Source organism: Lithobates pipiens, unplaced genomic scaffold (assembly GCF_037356315.1).
Source record: "Lithobates pipiens isolate NorthernLeopardFrog02 unplaced genomic scaffold, aLitPip1_a1.2 Scaffold_18, whole genome shotgun sequence".
NCBI lineage: Eukaryota > Metazoa > Chordata > Amphibia > Anura > Ranidae > Lithobates > Lithobates pipiens.
The window spans coordinates 241492851-241507448 of record NW_027507758.1 but is presented as its reverse complement, the minus strand read 5'-3'; the positions used below and the strand labels follow the sequence as shown (position 1 = coordinate 241507448).

Below are 14598 nucleotides of genomic sequence, written 5' to 3'. Positions count from 1 at the left end.
TCCTCCCAATTCCCCGCTATCTACGCGTCAAACTTGTGCTCTTTTTATTAGTCCAATCAGCTGCAGGCTGTGTCAGTTACTGGTTTATAGTCCCCCATATGGGATTCCTTAATGCATTCTATGTATATATTCTAGATGCAGAAAAGACCACCCCCCCCCCCTCCTATTTACGTGAGGCCCATCTCAATCCAGCGATGTGCATGAGAGCAGCGGCTCTTCCAGGTTTCTCTCTGGTTGGCTCACACAACTGTGAGAGCTATGGGCTCCTGCTGCTGTCATTTACAGCCAATGGGGAGAAGGGAGGGTGGAGCCAAGCCATGCTCTGTGTGTGAATTGACAATGACCAGTCACACGAGCGAGCCTGCTCAAGTGCCCAAATAGCAAGCGGCTTGCTATTGGGGACACTTAGCAGGGGGGGAGGAAGCGCCAAGACTGCCCAAAAAAAAAAAATCAAGGCTGCTCTGTGAAAAACCATTGCACAGAGCAGGTAATTATAACACGTGGAGCTGCACGATTCTGGGGAAAAATGAGAATCGCGATTCTTTCTCTAAAATGGTAATTTAACAAAGAAAAATCAGCTTTAGACGGCGCATGCGCAATCAACACGCCACTCATTCCCGATGCTCGGGGCTGGTTATTCATTTAATACAGCAAGGGGCAGATGCTTTTCTCAGAGGGGCGGATGTATGGTTATACATTGAACACAACACGATGCTGGTTATTATAATGGGTGGATGCCTTTCTCGAAGGGGCCGATGTATTACAGAGAAATGTATTTGAGAAAAGCATCCGCCCATTATAACAACCAGCCCCCAGCAGCATGTTGATTGTGTTCAATGTATCCGCCCCTCTGAGAAAAGCATCTACCCCTTGCTGTATTAAATTAATAACCAGCCCTGAGCATCGGGAGCGACCTGCGTGTTGCCTGCGCAGTCTAGGCCGGGCACCATGCTCTCTGCTGATTGACATCAGTTCTGGTTGCTGACATCCGTTCCGATATCGGCGCCATTTGCGTTCCACGTTGGTTCCGACAGCTTCTCCTCCAGTCCAGGCTACGTTCAAAAAAATCATGGTAATTCGGGCTGGTGTTCTTGGGGGATATATATCACGATTCTATATACGATTAATCATGCAGCTCTAATAACATGTTTAAAAAAAAAGTGCAGCCTTAACACCCCTTTCACACCAGGGCGTTTTGCAGGCGCTATAGCGTTAGAAATAGCGCCTGCAATCCGCCCTAAAGAAGCTGCACACTACAACGGGCTTTCACACTACAACGGTGCACTGGCAGGACGTCAGAAAAAAGTCCTGCCAGCAGCTTCTTTGGAGCGGTGAAGGAGCCATGAGTTTACCGCTCCTCCACCACTGCTCCCCATTGAAATCAATGGTGCAGCGCTGTAATGCTGCCGGCAAAACGCCGCTATTGCCGCTATTTCTAGCTAAAAAGATCAATGATGTCAGTGGGAACTTATCTGAGGGGCAGAAATTGCCCAAGGCTGAAGGAAGCTGACACTGCACAGTGCTAATTGCAGGCAGCGAGACATTTTCCGGTCTGTGACTGAAATGTCTCGCTGCCTGTGATTAACACTGTGCAGTGTTGGCTTCCTGGCGGGTTCGGGCATGTGGGATTTCAAACACGCCCGAGCGTGTCTACTAACTGACACCACAAAGCTTCTAATCCACTCCCTGGCAATCTCTCGTTTTAACTACTGCAACTCTCTCCTCATGGGCTTGCCATCAAATAGGTTATCCCCACTTCATTTCGTCATGAATGATGCTGCCAGACTCAGCGTCTGCTACCCCTCTCTGCCAATCTCTCCACTGGCTTTCACTCACCCATCAAATTAAATTCAAGATACTAAAGCCCCATACACACAATCAGTTTTTCCTTCAGAATTACCAAAATCATAAAATGAGGTCAAACCTTAGGAGTTTCAAATTGTATGCAATCAGGCAGGCCCTTGCACTACATGGTTTTGGTAAACCTGAAGGAAAAACTGATAGTGTGTATGTGGCTTTACATTAGTTTGCATATTCATCTATGACTCTGTCCCCAGCTACATCACTAACCTAGTCTCAAAGTATCAACCAAATCGTTCTCTTCGTTCCTCCCAAGATCTCCTGCTCCCTTGACACCTCATCCCACGCTCCTCTCCTGTGCCCCTGGAACTCTCTAACCCGATCTGTCCGACTATCTCTTACTTTGCCCACTTCCAGATGTTTCCTAAGGCTCCATGCACACTGGAGCTCACAAACTGCCGTTTTTTGGAGTTTGGGCGTTTTTTTTTTAAAAGCCAATAAACTCCTGTGTTATCCTGTGTGTCCATGCACACATGGACATTTATGGGCTGTATTCTGAACGCCATAAAATTGCATTCAAGAGCAGTACTGGAAATGCTACACACCGGTAAAAGGTGTTAAACGAGGGTTAACGCTGTAAAAAGAGCGTTAAGCCTCGTTCGGCGTTTGTCAGCCTCTATTCAAAATCAATGGTCCCCTATTGGAGCCCATTGATTTGAATAGAAGTCACACCAGAAGTCGGGTCATCATGATCCAACTTGCGGTGTGTTTTGTGTGCTGAGGATGAAGGGGAGCCCCTGCCAAAATGAAGAAAAAATTGGTGTGGGGTTCCCATCTGACGATACCAGACCCTTCGGTCTGATATGGATTTTAAGGGGAGTCCCCTTCGCTGGGAAAAACAGCATGGGTCCCCCCAAAATCCATACCAGACCCTTAAGCGAGCACGCAGCCTGGTCGGTCAGGAAAGGGAGTGGGAACGAGCAAACGCCCCCCAAACCGTACCAGGCTGCATGCCCTCAACATGGGGGTAGGTGATTCTGGGGGGGGGGGGCGCTGCGCCCCCCACCCCAAAACACTTTGTCACCATGTTGATGAGGTCAAGGGCCTGTTCCCGACAACTCCTGGCCATTGGTTGTCGGTGTCTGCGGGCGGGGGCTTATCTGAATGTGGGAGCCCCCTTTAATAAGGGGGCCACCAGATCTCGGCCCCCCCATCCTATGTGAATGAGTATGGCGTACATCGTACCCCTACCCATTCACCTGGAAGGTGTCAAAAATAAAACACTACACAGATTTTTAAAGTAATTTATTAGGCAGCTCCGGGGGTCTCTTCCGACTTCTCTGCTCGTTCTTCGGTTCTTCTCCCGCTGTCTTCTGCTCTTTTGCTAGCGGTGGCCCTGTCTTCTCTGTCTTCTTCCCTCTGCTCTTCCAATGTTGACATGACAATCTCTCCCGCTGTAATGCCAGGTGCGCGTGCGCAACGAATTATATTGGCACTGGGCGTGGTCACCGGGTGATGTCATTGGAAGAAGGCGACACAGAAGACCGGGTCACCGCTAGCAAAAGAGCAGAAGATATTGTAGGAGCCCAGCAGAAGACAGCCAGAGAAGAACCGAAGAGAGACCCCCCGGAGCTGCCTAATAAATTACTTGTAAAAACCTGTGTAGGTTTTTTTTTTTTTTTTTTTTTTCGTAGGTGAATGGGTAGAGGTACGATGTACCCTATACATATTCACATAGGATGGGGGGGCAGGATTTGAGGGCCCCCTTATTAGTCTGTAGATCAAAGATTACCTGTAGATCAAAGTGGTTTGTAAGGGTTTACAACCACTTTAACATGGTTTGCTGTGGAACACGTTCTGTAGTGCAAAATACAAAAAGCACTAAAAATGCATAGGTGTGAATCCAGCCCAAGTGGACTTTAGCATGATAAATGCCCCCCAACAGGTTTTTACCTGTTGCTTCTGCCAGTAGATTTTCCACTTTATCCTTTGGTTTTCCACTTCATGTATTAGGGCGATAATGTTGTTCATTCTGAAATAAAATCCGTGCAGTTTTATCACACTGTAGACAGTGTTGTCTAAAATGGCCATGCAGTTTTAGATGGAATTTAAAGCAGATCTGCAGGCAAATGGCTAAATACAAAAATACAATGCATAAGAGGTAGATTTTCTACCTGCTTAGATTTACACAGCTCTGCCCCACAGCACAGCCTGTCCAGCTGTCTAGTATGACTTGACCTTTCTCTGCTTCAGTTTCACTTTTACATTGGCATCCTTCCCAATCACACACCTTGGTTTGGCAGTGAAAAAAGAAATGGCACACTGATATATATCTTTGCCCCTTTGTTCTCTTCTCCTATCAACATGTTTATTGCTCTGCACAGGAGCGTAGCTACAGGGTTTGCAAGGGTCACACTTGCGACCTGGTCCCATGCTCCAGGGGTCCCTTGAGCCCCCCCCTGTACAGCTGAATAGGAGGGGCCCCATCAGTGCGGCATCTCCGTGACCATCAGTGCAGCGTCATCAGTCATCCGTGCCCAGTAATGCACCAGAGAGAAATCGTGAGGATCTGGAGGCCAGGTGACAGAGCTGGATCTCCCACTTGGGGGGGGGGCTTGTATATGAATAGATGCACTGTCAAACAGTCCCACCTCCTGGAATCTAGTAGACCGCATACTGGGGCTTTGACATCGGCCAGTTATTCATATACAAGCCGCATCTCAGCGGGAGATTCCTGCTCTGTGTCATCTGGATGCATGATTCTTCTGACAGTCTCCTGGCTGATCGCTTCTGCCAGAAACTGCAGGTTTTTTTTTTTTTTACAGAACATCAGAGCGCCCTGGGGGGCAGGGAACCCCTCTCTGAGCTGCTCTGATGGCCGTACCGATTCTGCCAAAACCGATCAGCCAGGAAACTGTCAGCTTGGTTTGCCCCTGCGCCTCACTTGCCCTCTGCTAAATTGCAGGCGAGTGGAATTTTTGAGGACTGAGCTATACAATAGACGCGTTTATTACTCTGCAGCTCACCTCTCTCGCTCGATGTGCTGCTTTTTTCCTTCTCTGGCTCTAAGCTCTAATGTAAGCTATACACTAGACGTTGAGAAGCCAATATATCAAATTCAAGAACAATGCCTACATTTAAAACAGTTTTAATGTAAGTAATTATAGCTGCCTTCATTTGTGCCTTTCGTATCTGCTTGGAGTTCAGTAGGCAACAAAATAAAGCCCTGCTCCAGCTAAGCCTTTTTAGACACTTACAGTAGCAAGTATACGATAATAGCACGCAAGGAAAAGATTATTAAAAAAAAAATTGACCATTGTAAGAACCCCTGTAAGTATAAGGCCCCTTTCACATTGGGATGGTGGGGGCGTCGGCGGTAAAGCGCTTTGCGGCTGATAGCAGGGCCCTTTTACCCCCCCGCTAGCGGCCGTGAAAGGGTTAAAAGCGCTGCTGCAGCAGCAGCATTATGCAGACGGTATAGCCGCGCTGCCTGATTGATTTCATTGGGCAAGAGCGGTTTTGCAGCAGTGTATACACCGCTCCTTCACAGCTCCAAAGATGCTGCTAGCAGGACTTTTTTAGTGTCCAGCCAGTGCACCGCTCCAGTGTGAAAGCCCTTGCGTGTCCTTTAACCCGGAAAAGGCTAAATTATGTTCATGTATGTGAATCACCCTGGCTGTGCCAACCACTCACAGTAAATGTATTGTGGGCAGGAACTGGTTAAAATCTTAAAGCGGAGGGCCGGTTATAAAAAAAAAAAAAAAAAAAAAAAAGTCAGCAGCTGCAAACACTGCAGCTGCTGACTTAATAAACACACTCACCTGTCCAGGGCGCCCGCGATGTCGGCCGCCCGAGGCCGACCCGTCCCTCGGCTCTCGGGTCCCGGCGCCGCCATCCCTTGTAAGGGAAACAGGCAGCGGAGCCTTATGGCTTCACTGCCCGTTTCCTACTGCGCATGCGCGAGTCCCGCAGCTACTGCGCATGCGCGAGTCCCGCAGTGCTTTCTGAATGGGACGCGCTGTGTTCTGGAACACACAGTTCCCAGAACACAGCGCGACTCATTACCCAGAAGACGCCGCGACGAAGAGAGAAGACAGAAGATCTCCGCGGAGGAGGAAGAGGAAGATTAGGATAAAGTGCCTAGCAACAGGCATTTCTGGTAAGTAAAAAAAAAAAAAAAATTTTTTCATTTTTTTTTTTTTTAGATTTTTTGTAATTTTTAACATTTTTTTGTTTTTCAGGATGGCCCTCCCCTTTAAATAAACCAAGGCTCCCTCACAACTTACTACTTGCACATATTTTAGTGAACTGAACCCACAATAATAGGGGGAGTCACAAAAGGTAGAGAAAACAACCTTTACAAGAGAATGGCAATGCAAAACACAACCACAAAAATCAGCCATCCACACAACAGGGCATAGTAACCTAAAATCAAGAGGGGCTAAGGTCTTGCATTTCCGGTCATCTATCCCAAATCCTGTGGAACTTAGGGCACCCCCTTGTGTCCCAGGTAAGCTTTCAAAGACCCTGGCCTGATGCATAAGAGTGCATCAATTGGAAACAGTGGGGCTTTTTGAGGTCTTCCTTTAGAATTGATATCAATATTTCCAAACATAAACAGCATCATTCACCTGGTGATCTGTCTGCACCCCAGGCAGACAAAGCATGGGATTGTAAATGTTCAAAATGTCAATAGAGAATAGTAGAGAGAAAATCTGTCACCTTTTAACCAGAAGGGCCTGAGTTTAAAATCGTTCCAGGCCATGTGCATATAATCACCCTCTTTCTGATGGCACTTAAAGCAAAGACTGCTCAGACTATTCTACAAAGATGTACCCATGCTATATATTTGGGTGCCATGTAGTAGGTATGGCTGTATTAACCTGTCCCTAGACCAGATCATCAGAGGCAAAAATCCTCAGTCTTTTGCCATTCTTCATCTCATAGAATAGAAAAGCATAGATAGAAGACGGATCTTGTTTCTAAGGTTGTATTAAAATGCACTACATTTCTAGTGCCTTATTGATTTATCCCAGCATGTCAGTTAAGCGTGCCATACACTGGTGTGTGTGTGTGTGTGTGTGTGTGTGTGTGTGTTTTTTTTTTTTTTTTTTTTTTTTATTTTTTTTATTTTTTTGAAAGACCGATTCCTCCATCCACACAAATGAGTTTATTGCCTGTGTCTGCTGATCGATTAAATATTTTTTAGCAAGTAAGAAATTAAGTCCAGGCTTATTTTGCAGAGAGGTCCCAAGGAGGGAAACCATTTTGATTGGTGAAAGAGTAACCAAGGGAAATATCCTATTTGTGTATCCCATGTACCGCCATGCTATCAGAGCACCTCTTTCCCTTCTGTAGGCAATGTATTTTGTAAGAAGAAAAAAATAAATAAATAAATCAACCTCCGCATATGGACATGTTGGCATTCTTGCATTCCAATGCAACATTTTTGGAACACTGATAGTCCACCTCTTTTCACAATGTTTGTGTTTATAATAATTTTTTTTTTACAAAACTTATACTTTTACATTAAACGAAAAATGGCATATTAAGGTTTTTATCCAATTAATCAAAACAATAATCGGTCAAAATATAGAACTCTCCTCATAAGATAAAAGCCCTTATGCTCTGTTTACACCTGTGCAGATGCGACAGAGTACGTTTGTTTTTGTACATTTCCGCATGTTGCGTTTAGGGCAGCCCATTCTTGTGCATTGTGGGAAAGTGCACAATTTTGTACTTCTTTCCCCAGCACACAAATGTGAACCTAGCCTTATGCTATCCATTAAAGCGTAGATTTTTGTTTGACAATTTCTGTTTCAGCAATCTTCAATCTGTCATCCCATGTTGCTTTTTATTTTTTTATTTTATTTTATTTTTTTTTCAAACATACAAATTTCGTACAGTCTATGTGGTTTTCATTCAGAAATGACATTCATTCTAAGTTCAAATGTTAAAAGCAAGTGAGATTTTCCAACATCATTTGTCCAGGCATCGAATGTACATAATTTACGTAGGAATATTGGTTCAAAAATGTATAAGTGTATGACCAGCATTCGACTTGTGCTGCATCTTACCATGGCATGGTTTGTGTATTTTCTTCTTGCTTTTGGGTAGAATTGGTTACAGGTGTAGTTGTAGATCTATAAGGCATGTCATGTCGTAGGCAGTCAAGTACAATTACTTCTACAATCGTATTAATTTGTGCATAGGGCCTTCATTAATGTTGATATACATCACTGCTAGCCTTTTGCTGTAGGTTTTATGCTTCTGGTTGCTTGGGAGCAGAAAGGAAAAGCTATTTTATTGGTATCTTGGACCTGGGTCAATGTAAAAATGTCTTGGCGAATCTGTTAGTGGTATTATTATTATTATTTTTTTTTTTTATTTGATTAGACTTTTTATAAATGGTGACAATATTGATAGGACCTGGAAATGTGCAGCATGCTGTGGATTAGGACTTGTCTAGGCTGTATGAGGATTGCCTCCTGCTAACATTAGAGCAGAACTACATATTTCCGTTAACTTTAATTGGCTTGTTTTAACTGAGCTGGCTCGAGTAAACGATTTACTTCATTAACAAATACAGTGGCTGTGAGCATTGTGCAAGTTGTATAGTGTGTAGCCTTAGCTACTTATAGTTTTTAGAGATGTGTGCCAGCAGCAAGACGGGAACTTCCTATCCCGCTCCCAGAATAAAATGGAGTTGGATTGAGTGCTGCTCAGCCATTCACAGGGAGCTTTTGTATTCTTTGAATTATTACAAAGTTTCCTCTGGCTGAAGCAGAGAGGCAGATGGATGACATCATAACCTCCACCTCAGGAAATCGGAGGAAGCTTTGTATTCATTCAAAGAATATAAATGGCTAAGCAGCATTTTGTGCCCATAAGAAAATCAAGTCAGACTGAATGAGCAGTTCCTGTCCCGATGCCAGAACACAGCACTGTAAGACCCATTTCACACTAAGCTGCCCCAGGTGTCAGCGGTAAAGTGGCACTATTTTTAGTGCCGTTTTAGTGTCGCTATTCACCGCTAGCGGGGCGAAAAGTGATTGAATCCACCCGCAAAACACCGCTGGAGTGGTGTTTTGCTGGCGGTATCACGGCGCTGCCCCATTGATTTCAATGGGGAGCAGTGGTGGAGGAGCGGTGAGTTCACCGCTCCAAAGAAGCTGCTGACAGGACTTTTTCTGACGCCCTTCCAGCGCACCACTCTAGTGTGAAAGCCCTCTGGCTTTCACACTGGCGTGCATGGAGCAGCTGATTTAGGGTGTTTTGCAGGCGCTATTTTTAATGCTATAGCACCTGCAAAATGCTCTAGTGTGAAAGGGGTCTAAACCTAGGTATTTGCAGCACTACAAGTGCTTGAATTTCAGCACCTTTGCTACCCTATTTAAACTCAGTTTAAGGTGTGAGCAAAGAACTTGTCTGCATTGTCCTATAACAATCCATCCCGAAAAAAAAGTTTAAAATGGGTTTCTTTGGATTACATAGTTCTTGAGACACATTGCTATGAAGTCCTCCATTCTCTTTAGCAAATATATCATGACTTGACAAAAAGTTGAGGTCCCATACACATCTGCAGCTTAGGATGCAATGTATGCCAAAGACACACGGGATCAATAAACAGGCATTTTAGCAGCATCATTTTAAGGTTTGAGCAAAGAATACTTTCAGATCCTCTGCAATACCCTATTACAGCCCACACTGAAAAAAAAAACATTTAACATTTAAATGTGGTTGCTTTGAAATAATTATTGAAACACACGTTTACTGTTAGAAAATGTAGGAATAAAGATGTAATATATAAATATTTCAGATCAATAAAAATAGTTTACTAGCTAACTTACAACATGTACAGTACTTCTTTCTAAAGTATGGGCGCTATCCAATATTGTAAGCCTTAGTACAATGGGCTCCTTCTGATTCATGGATATGATTCTACAAGTGAGCAAACAATGTATGCAAGGTGTATCCAATCCTCCCTCTTTTGTTTATTTATTTTTTTCTTTGTTTTTATTGGGGAGGTTGCCTTCACTTCCTGTCCTAGGTAAAGTGTTCACATGTAACAATAAATAATCCCAAAATGGTCACATGCAGCAATGTGGTTAAAAGTTAGGACGCGTATCAGCAGACACACTTTTTTTTTTTTTTTTTTTTGTACTGAGGTATATTGCCACAGGCTGTTTTAGTTTGCCCATTCAAAATGATTGGACTGTAGCATCTCATTGTTTGAGAAAGTGTGTCGTGCTGCATATTTTTAAAGTGAATTTTCAGTAATGAAATGTCGCATTATACAACAATAATATACTAATATTATTAAAAAGATGTTGTTTGTAGCGTTAAGCAGTTTTTGTACTTGAGTTATTTGCCTAAGCTAAAGAGGAGCTATTAGAGATATTTGCTGCAGGCAAGAGAAGACATTTTCTCAATCTCCTTTTATCCGGTAAACCTTGTAACATCTTACAAGATCGGAGCTGATCTATGTTAGACATGTATACATGCAGATAGGAATAGACACCAGATTTATATTGATTGCATTATCTGTGTCAGCATCTTGGACTACTAAAAATGTGCTGATCTTGTATGTTTAAACAAAGATGGTGCTGGCCACCTGGGGATGAGGGAATGTTAAGCCATAGTCTAAAGGAGTACTGTAATAACTTCCATAGGTAATCAATACCTGCAGGTGTTTTTATTACACATTACTTGGCATGCACACACTAAATATGAACCAAAAAAACCCTGCTAAGAACACTTTAGGCCTCCTTTCACACGAACGATCAGTTTAGGTCCGCCTGTCAGTTTCTTTAGGCGGACCTGAACGGACGCTCTATAGACCTCTACGGAGCGTCGGATGTCAGCAGTGACACATCCGCTGACATCTGACCCACTACGATCCGAAAAAGTGTGACGGAGGAAAAAACCTACTTTTCCACCCATCATCGGATCGGGTGACGACGGACTCTGCAGTCTGTCCTCATCCAATCGCCCATAGGGGAGAGTGGTGCTCTGACAGGTCCGTCCCTGCACACTGTCATCTTCCTGCTCAGTGGGGATCGATGTAGCAGGCTCCGTGCACAGACACAGCCCTTAAAGTGGTTGTAATGCCAGAAGTATTTTTTTTTATCTTAATGCATTCTATGCATTAAGATAATAAAAAAGTGTGCGGCTCCCCCTTAGTCCCCCTAACACCTGAGCCTCCCCTCAATCCTACAATGTTGCACAAGAGATTTTGCTGTCCGGGACTTTCCCTCCTCATTGGCTGAGACAGCAGCGAAGTGCCATTTCTCCCATGACTGTCAAAGTCAGTGAGCCAATAAGGAGAGAGAGAGGGGTGGGGCCAGGCCGTGGCTCTGTCTGAATAGACACAGGAAGCTTTGGCTCGGGTACCCCCATAGCAAGCTGCTTGCTGTGGGGCCATTCAACAGGAGGGAGGGGCCTGGGGCACTGAAAAGGGACCCCAGGAGAGGAAGATCTGTGCAAATCGATTTCACAGAGCAGGTAAGTAAACCACAAGACTTTATTGCTTTAAGGACCTTTTAACACAATCGGACCGATCGCATCCACCTGTTTGTTTTTCAGATGGACCTGATTGGGCCACCTATTGCCCTCTGACACTTGCCTGGCATCCGATCTGACAAAATCTGCTGAAAACAGATGTATGGTGATCTGATTGGATGGAAACGGACATGCAATCCGTTATCTTTTGACAGCCCCATAAAGGAGAGCAGGCTCTGTTCTTGTCTGCTCTGCATAGTGGAGCTGATAGGACCTGCCCATCCGCCTGCTCAGCAGGGATAAGCGGAGAGATACCCTGCTGAGAAGGCGCATTCTGATTAAGCCTTATGCTTATCGTAATAAATATTTTGTTTTTCTTCCTGTTCTAAAGCATGTATACTGTACTGTTGCCTGCATAAGAAGTGCATAGGGTAGAATTCATAGCTCCTGCTCCCCCAATAACGAGCAATTATCAGAGCATGGTAAGAACATAGGACTAGTGCAGCTGCATAATCTCTTGACGGACATATAAATAAACCTACTTGGATTTTCTACCAATCAAATATTTATGTCTGAACACATACATTTGTACGGAAGCTTCTGATCATAGTTTTCTTCAATTTCTGACATTGCTGGATAACATGGTTGAGAAGTTGCTTACTGTGCAGATTCCCAGCTGCGTTTCAAAACATCACTTTCAGTAGTTGACTAACCCGGACTTATGAAAGCTTGTGTTATTCCAGTTGCCCACACATGAATGTCAAAACACAGAAGTCCTGTTATTGGAGCACCTCAAATATAAAAGTATGTGTAGCAAGCAGTTCAAGTTTTATAATCCGTGGTTTATACATTATTCCTATCATTGGTTAGTGAAAAGTCATCACTTCTGATTTTATGCATTTAAATATTTTCAAGTGAAGGCACCCAGACTGAGCATGCATCTTCACTTTATCCGTCTTTCCATGAAAAGTTTGTGGACTGTAAGGATTTATCATTTTGAAGTGAGAGGTTTGTGTCTTCCCTATTTGTGAGCTGCACATACATACTATGTGTATATGCCGTATAGCCATGTTGTGACTTCTCAGAAGGTATGATTTTTGTAGCTTGCTTTCATTTCTCCATGTATTTGGTAGATTTCACACTGCTCCTAGATTTGCAGTCAAAGCTTGGCTTCCTACGCCAGGCCAGTAGGAGAGAGCAGTAGACTAGTAGTAGTAGAGCGCAGTAGTGTAGTGCCTCACGCATGCGCATTTGGGTCCCGTCCTGAATCCGTAATGCTACACTGCCAGCTTCCCTTACCCGCGATGGCAGCAGCAGCACCCTGCAGCTGATGGAACCATCGCTGGACTCCAGGACAGGTTAGTGTCCTATTATTAAAAGTCAACAGCTCCACTTTAACCATTTCAGCCCTGGAAGGGTTTACCTCCTTCCTGACCAGAGCACTTTTTGCGATTTGGCACTGCGCTGCTTTAACTGACAATTGCGCGGTCGTGCGACATTGTACCCAAACAAAATTAGCTTTCTTTTCGTGGTATTTCATTACCTCTGCAGTTATTTTTTTGCGCTACAAACCAAAAAACGTCAATTAAAAAAAGAAAAACTTTTTTTGCTATAGTATCCCCCAAAAATATGTGAAAACTATTTTTTTCCTCAGTTTAGGCCAATATGTATTCATATTTTTGGTAAAAAAAAACACAAGCGTATATTGATTGGTTTGCACAAAAGAACCTATGTCCTGTCCTGTACTCGAAGAAATTGATTCCCACTGGTGAGTTTAAAATCCTATTTTTCTTTGCTTTTTACCTGCAGTTTTTATAATTTGGCGACAAGGTCTCTTTAAAGACTGAGCATTCTGTGCATACTATAAAACTACACAGGGGACTTGTCCTTGTAGCTCAAACTCCCACATGGATGAACATTAACTATTCAGTGTGTCTGGCCTATCTGATTCCCTTTGCGATACTGGCTGTCTTTAGGCATGTTGATGTAATCCTTTGCTGTCTGTGTGAGATTTTCTCTTCCATTCCTTGAACAATACAATGGAGATCTTCAGTCTGACCATTGGGTTACAGCTTCGTTGTCAGGAGTAAGGACCTAAACTCCATGCTGTGAATATTGGTTTCCTGACATATTTTTATATTTTTTCCTGGGAATTTTTGATTATTTTTTTTCTTCAAGGCCTTCAAATAACAGTTGACCTTGGTGACAGGCTATGTAATCTAGGTTCTAGTAGTCCCCGCAGTTCAGCCAACCAGCACATGCAGATTTTGCTACATGCAGTCTTAAAGTGGAACTTCAGTCGTGTTTTTATTTTTTATTTTTTCCATCTATAACATTTTCTGCCCTTGTTTTAACTGTGGGTTTTTTTTTTCTGCCAGTAAATACCTTTTAAAGAGCCCACTTCCTGTTTCTTGTCTGGTAAAAAGCCTAGGCTTATGACCTCATGCACAGCTCTCTCACTCTGGTGAGAGTTTACCAGGAAGGGAGGGGGGATAAGTCATAAGAGGGCCAATGAGAGCTGCAGGTGTGCCTCTGTGTGTAAATCCAGAAAGTGGACAGTTAAAAGGATTGCAGCCAGACTCAGTGGAGATTTCTGCAGCATATTTGCCAAGTACAGGATCACAGTATATATAAAATAATATGCAAAGTGGTTGGAGGGAAGCTTCAAAATGGCAAATATGTGTTTTATTACAAATTATGTGAGTAGACTGCAGTTCCTCTTTAAATGCATGGGCTCTATTGTTGTGGCAGCCTGTGAGTTATCTCAGAGGAGGTGCATATGACTGACTGAACTGATTGCCCTGTCAGTATCTTCCCCGGCAGACATTGCCCACATTCTAGTGGGAAGCATCCTGTAAAGGGGAAGGGTACTTTTTTTCATGATGTATGGTAAGTATTGAACACCCTCCTTTCCCCCTGTTCTGGCTGGCCCAGCGTGGTCTGTGGGGTACCCCTTGATCCCCTTTGCCCCCGTGCTATGTGTTCAGGTTGTGCTTGGTGTGGTAGAATTATTACTTGTGGGGTTTGTCTTGCCCTAGGCAGCCTGCGGGTTCTCAACCATTACTACCCATATACTTTCACATGGGTAAATAGTTGTTAAGATTGAATAAAGACATTGGTTCATCCAGTTCAACCTGTGTATTTGTCACAACCACTTTCCATATCCTTGTATATTGCATTCATTTTTTTTTGTTTTGTTTTTCTACACTCCCTGCTAACACCGCCAACTGTGGAAGGACGTTCCACATCCTGACTGCATTAACAATAAAGAACCCCTTATGCAGCTTGAGCCTCCTC

General features: G+C 43.8%; 1 protein-coding gene across 4 annotated transcripts in view; it reads left to right on the top strand.

Moving 5' to 3' along the window:
• Window positions 1-14598, top strand: part of PCMT1 (protein-L-isoaspartate (D-aspartate) O-methyltransferase) — a 90541-nt gene that overhangs the window by 909 nt on the left and 75034 nt on the right. The gene's annotated exons all lie outside the window — the stretch shown is intronic.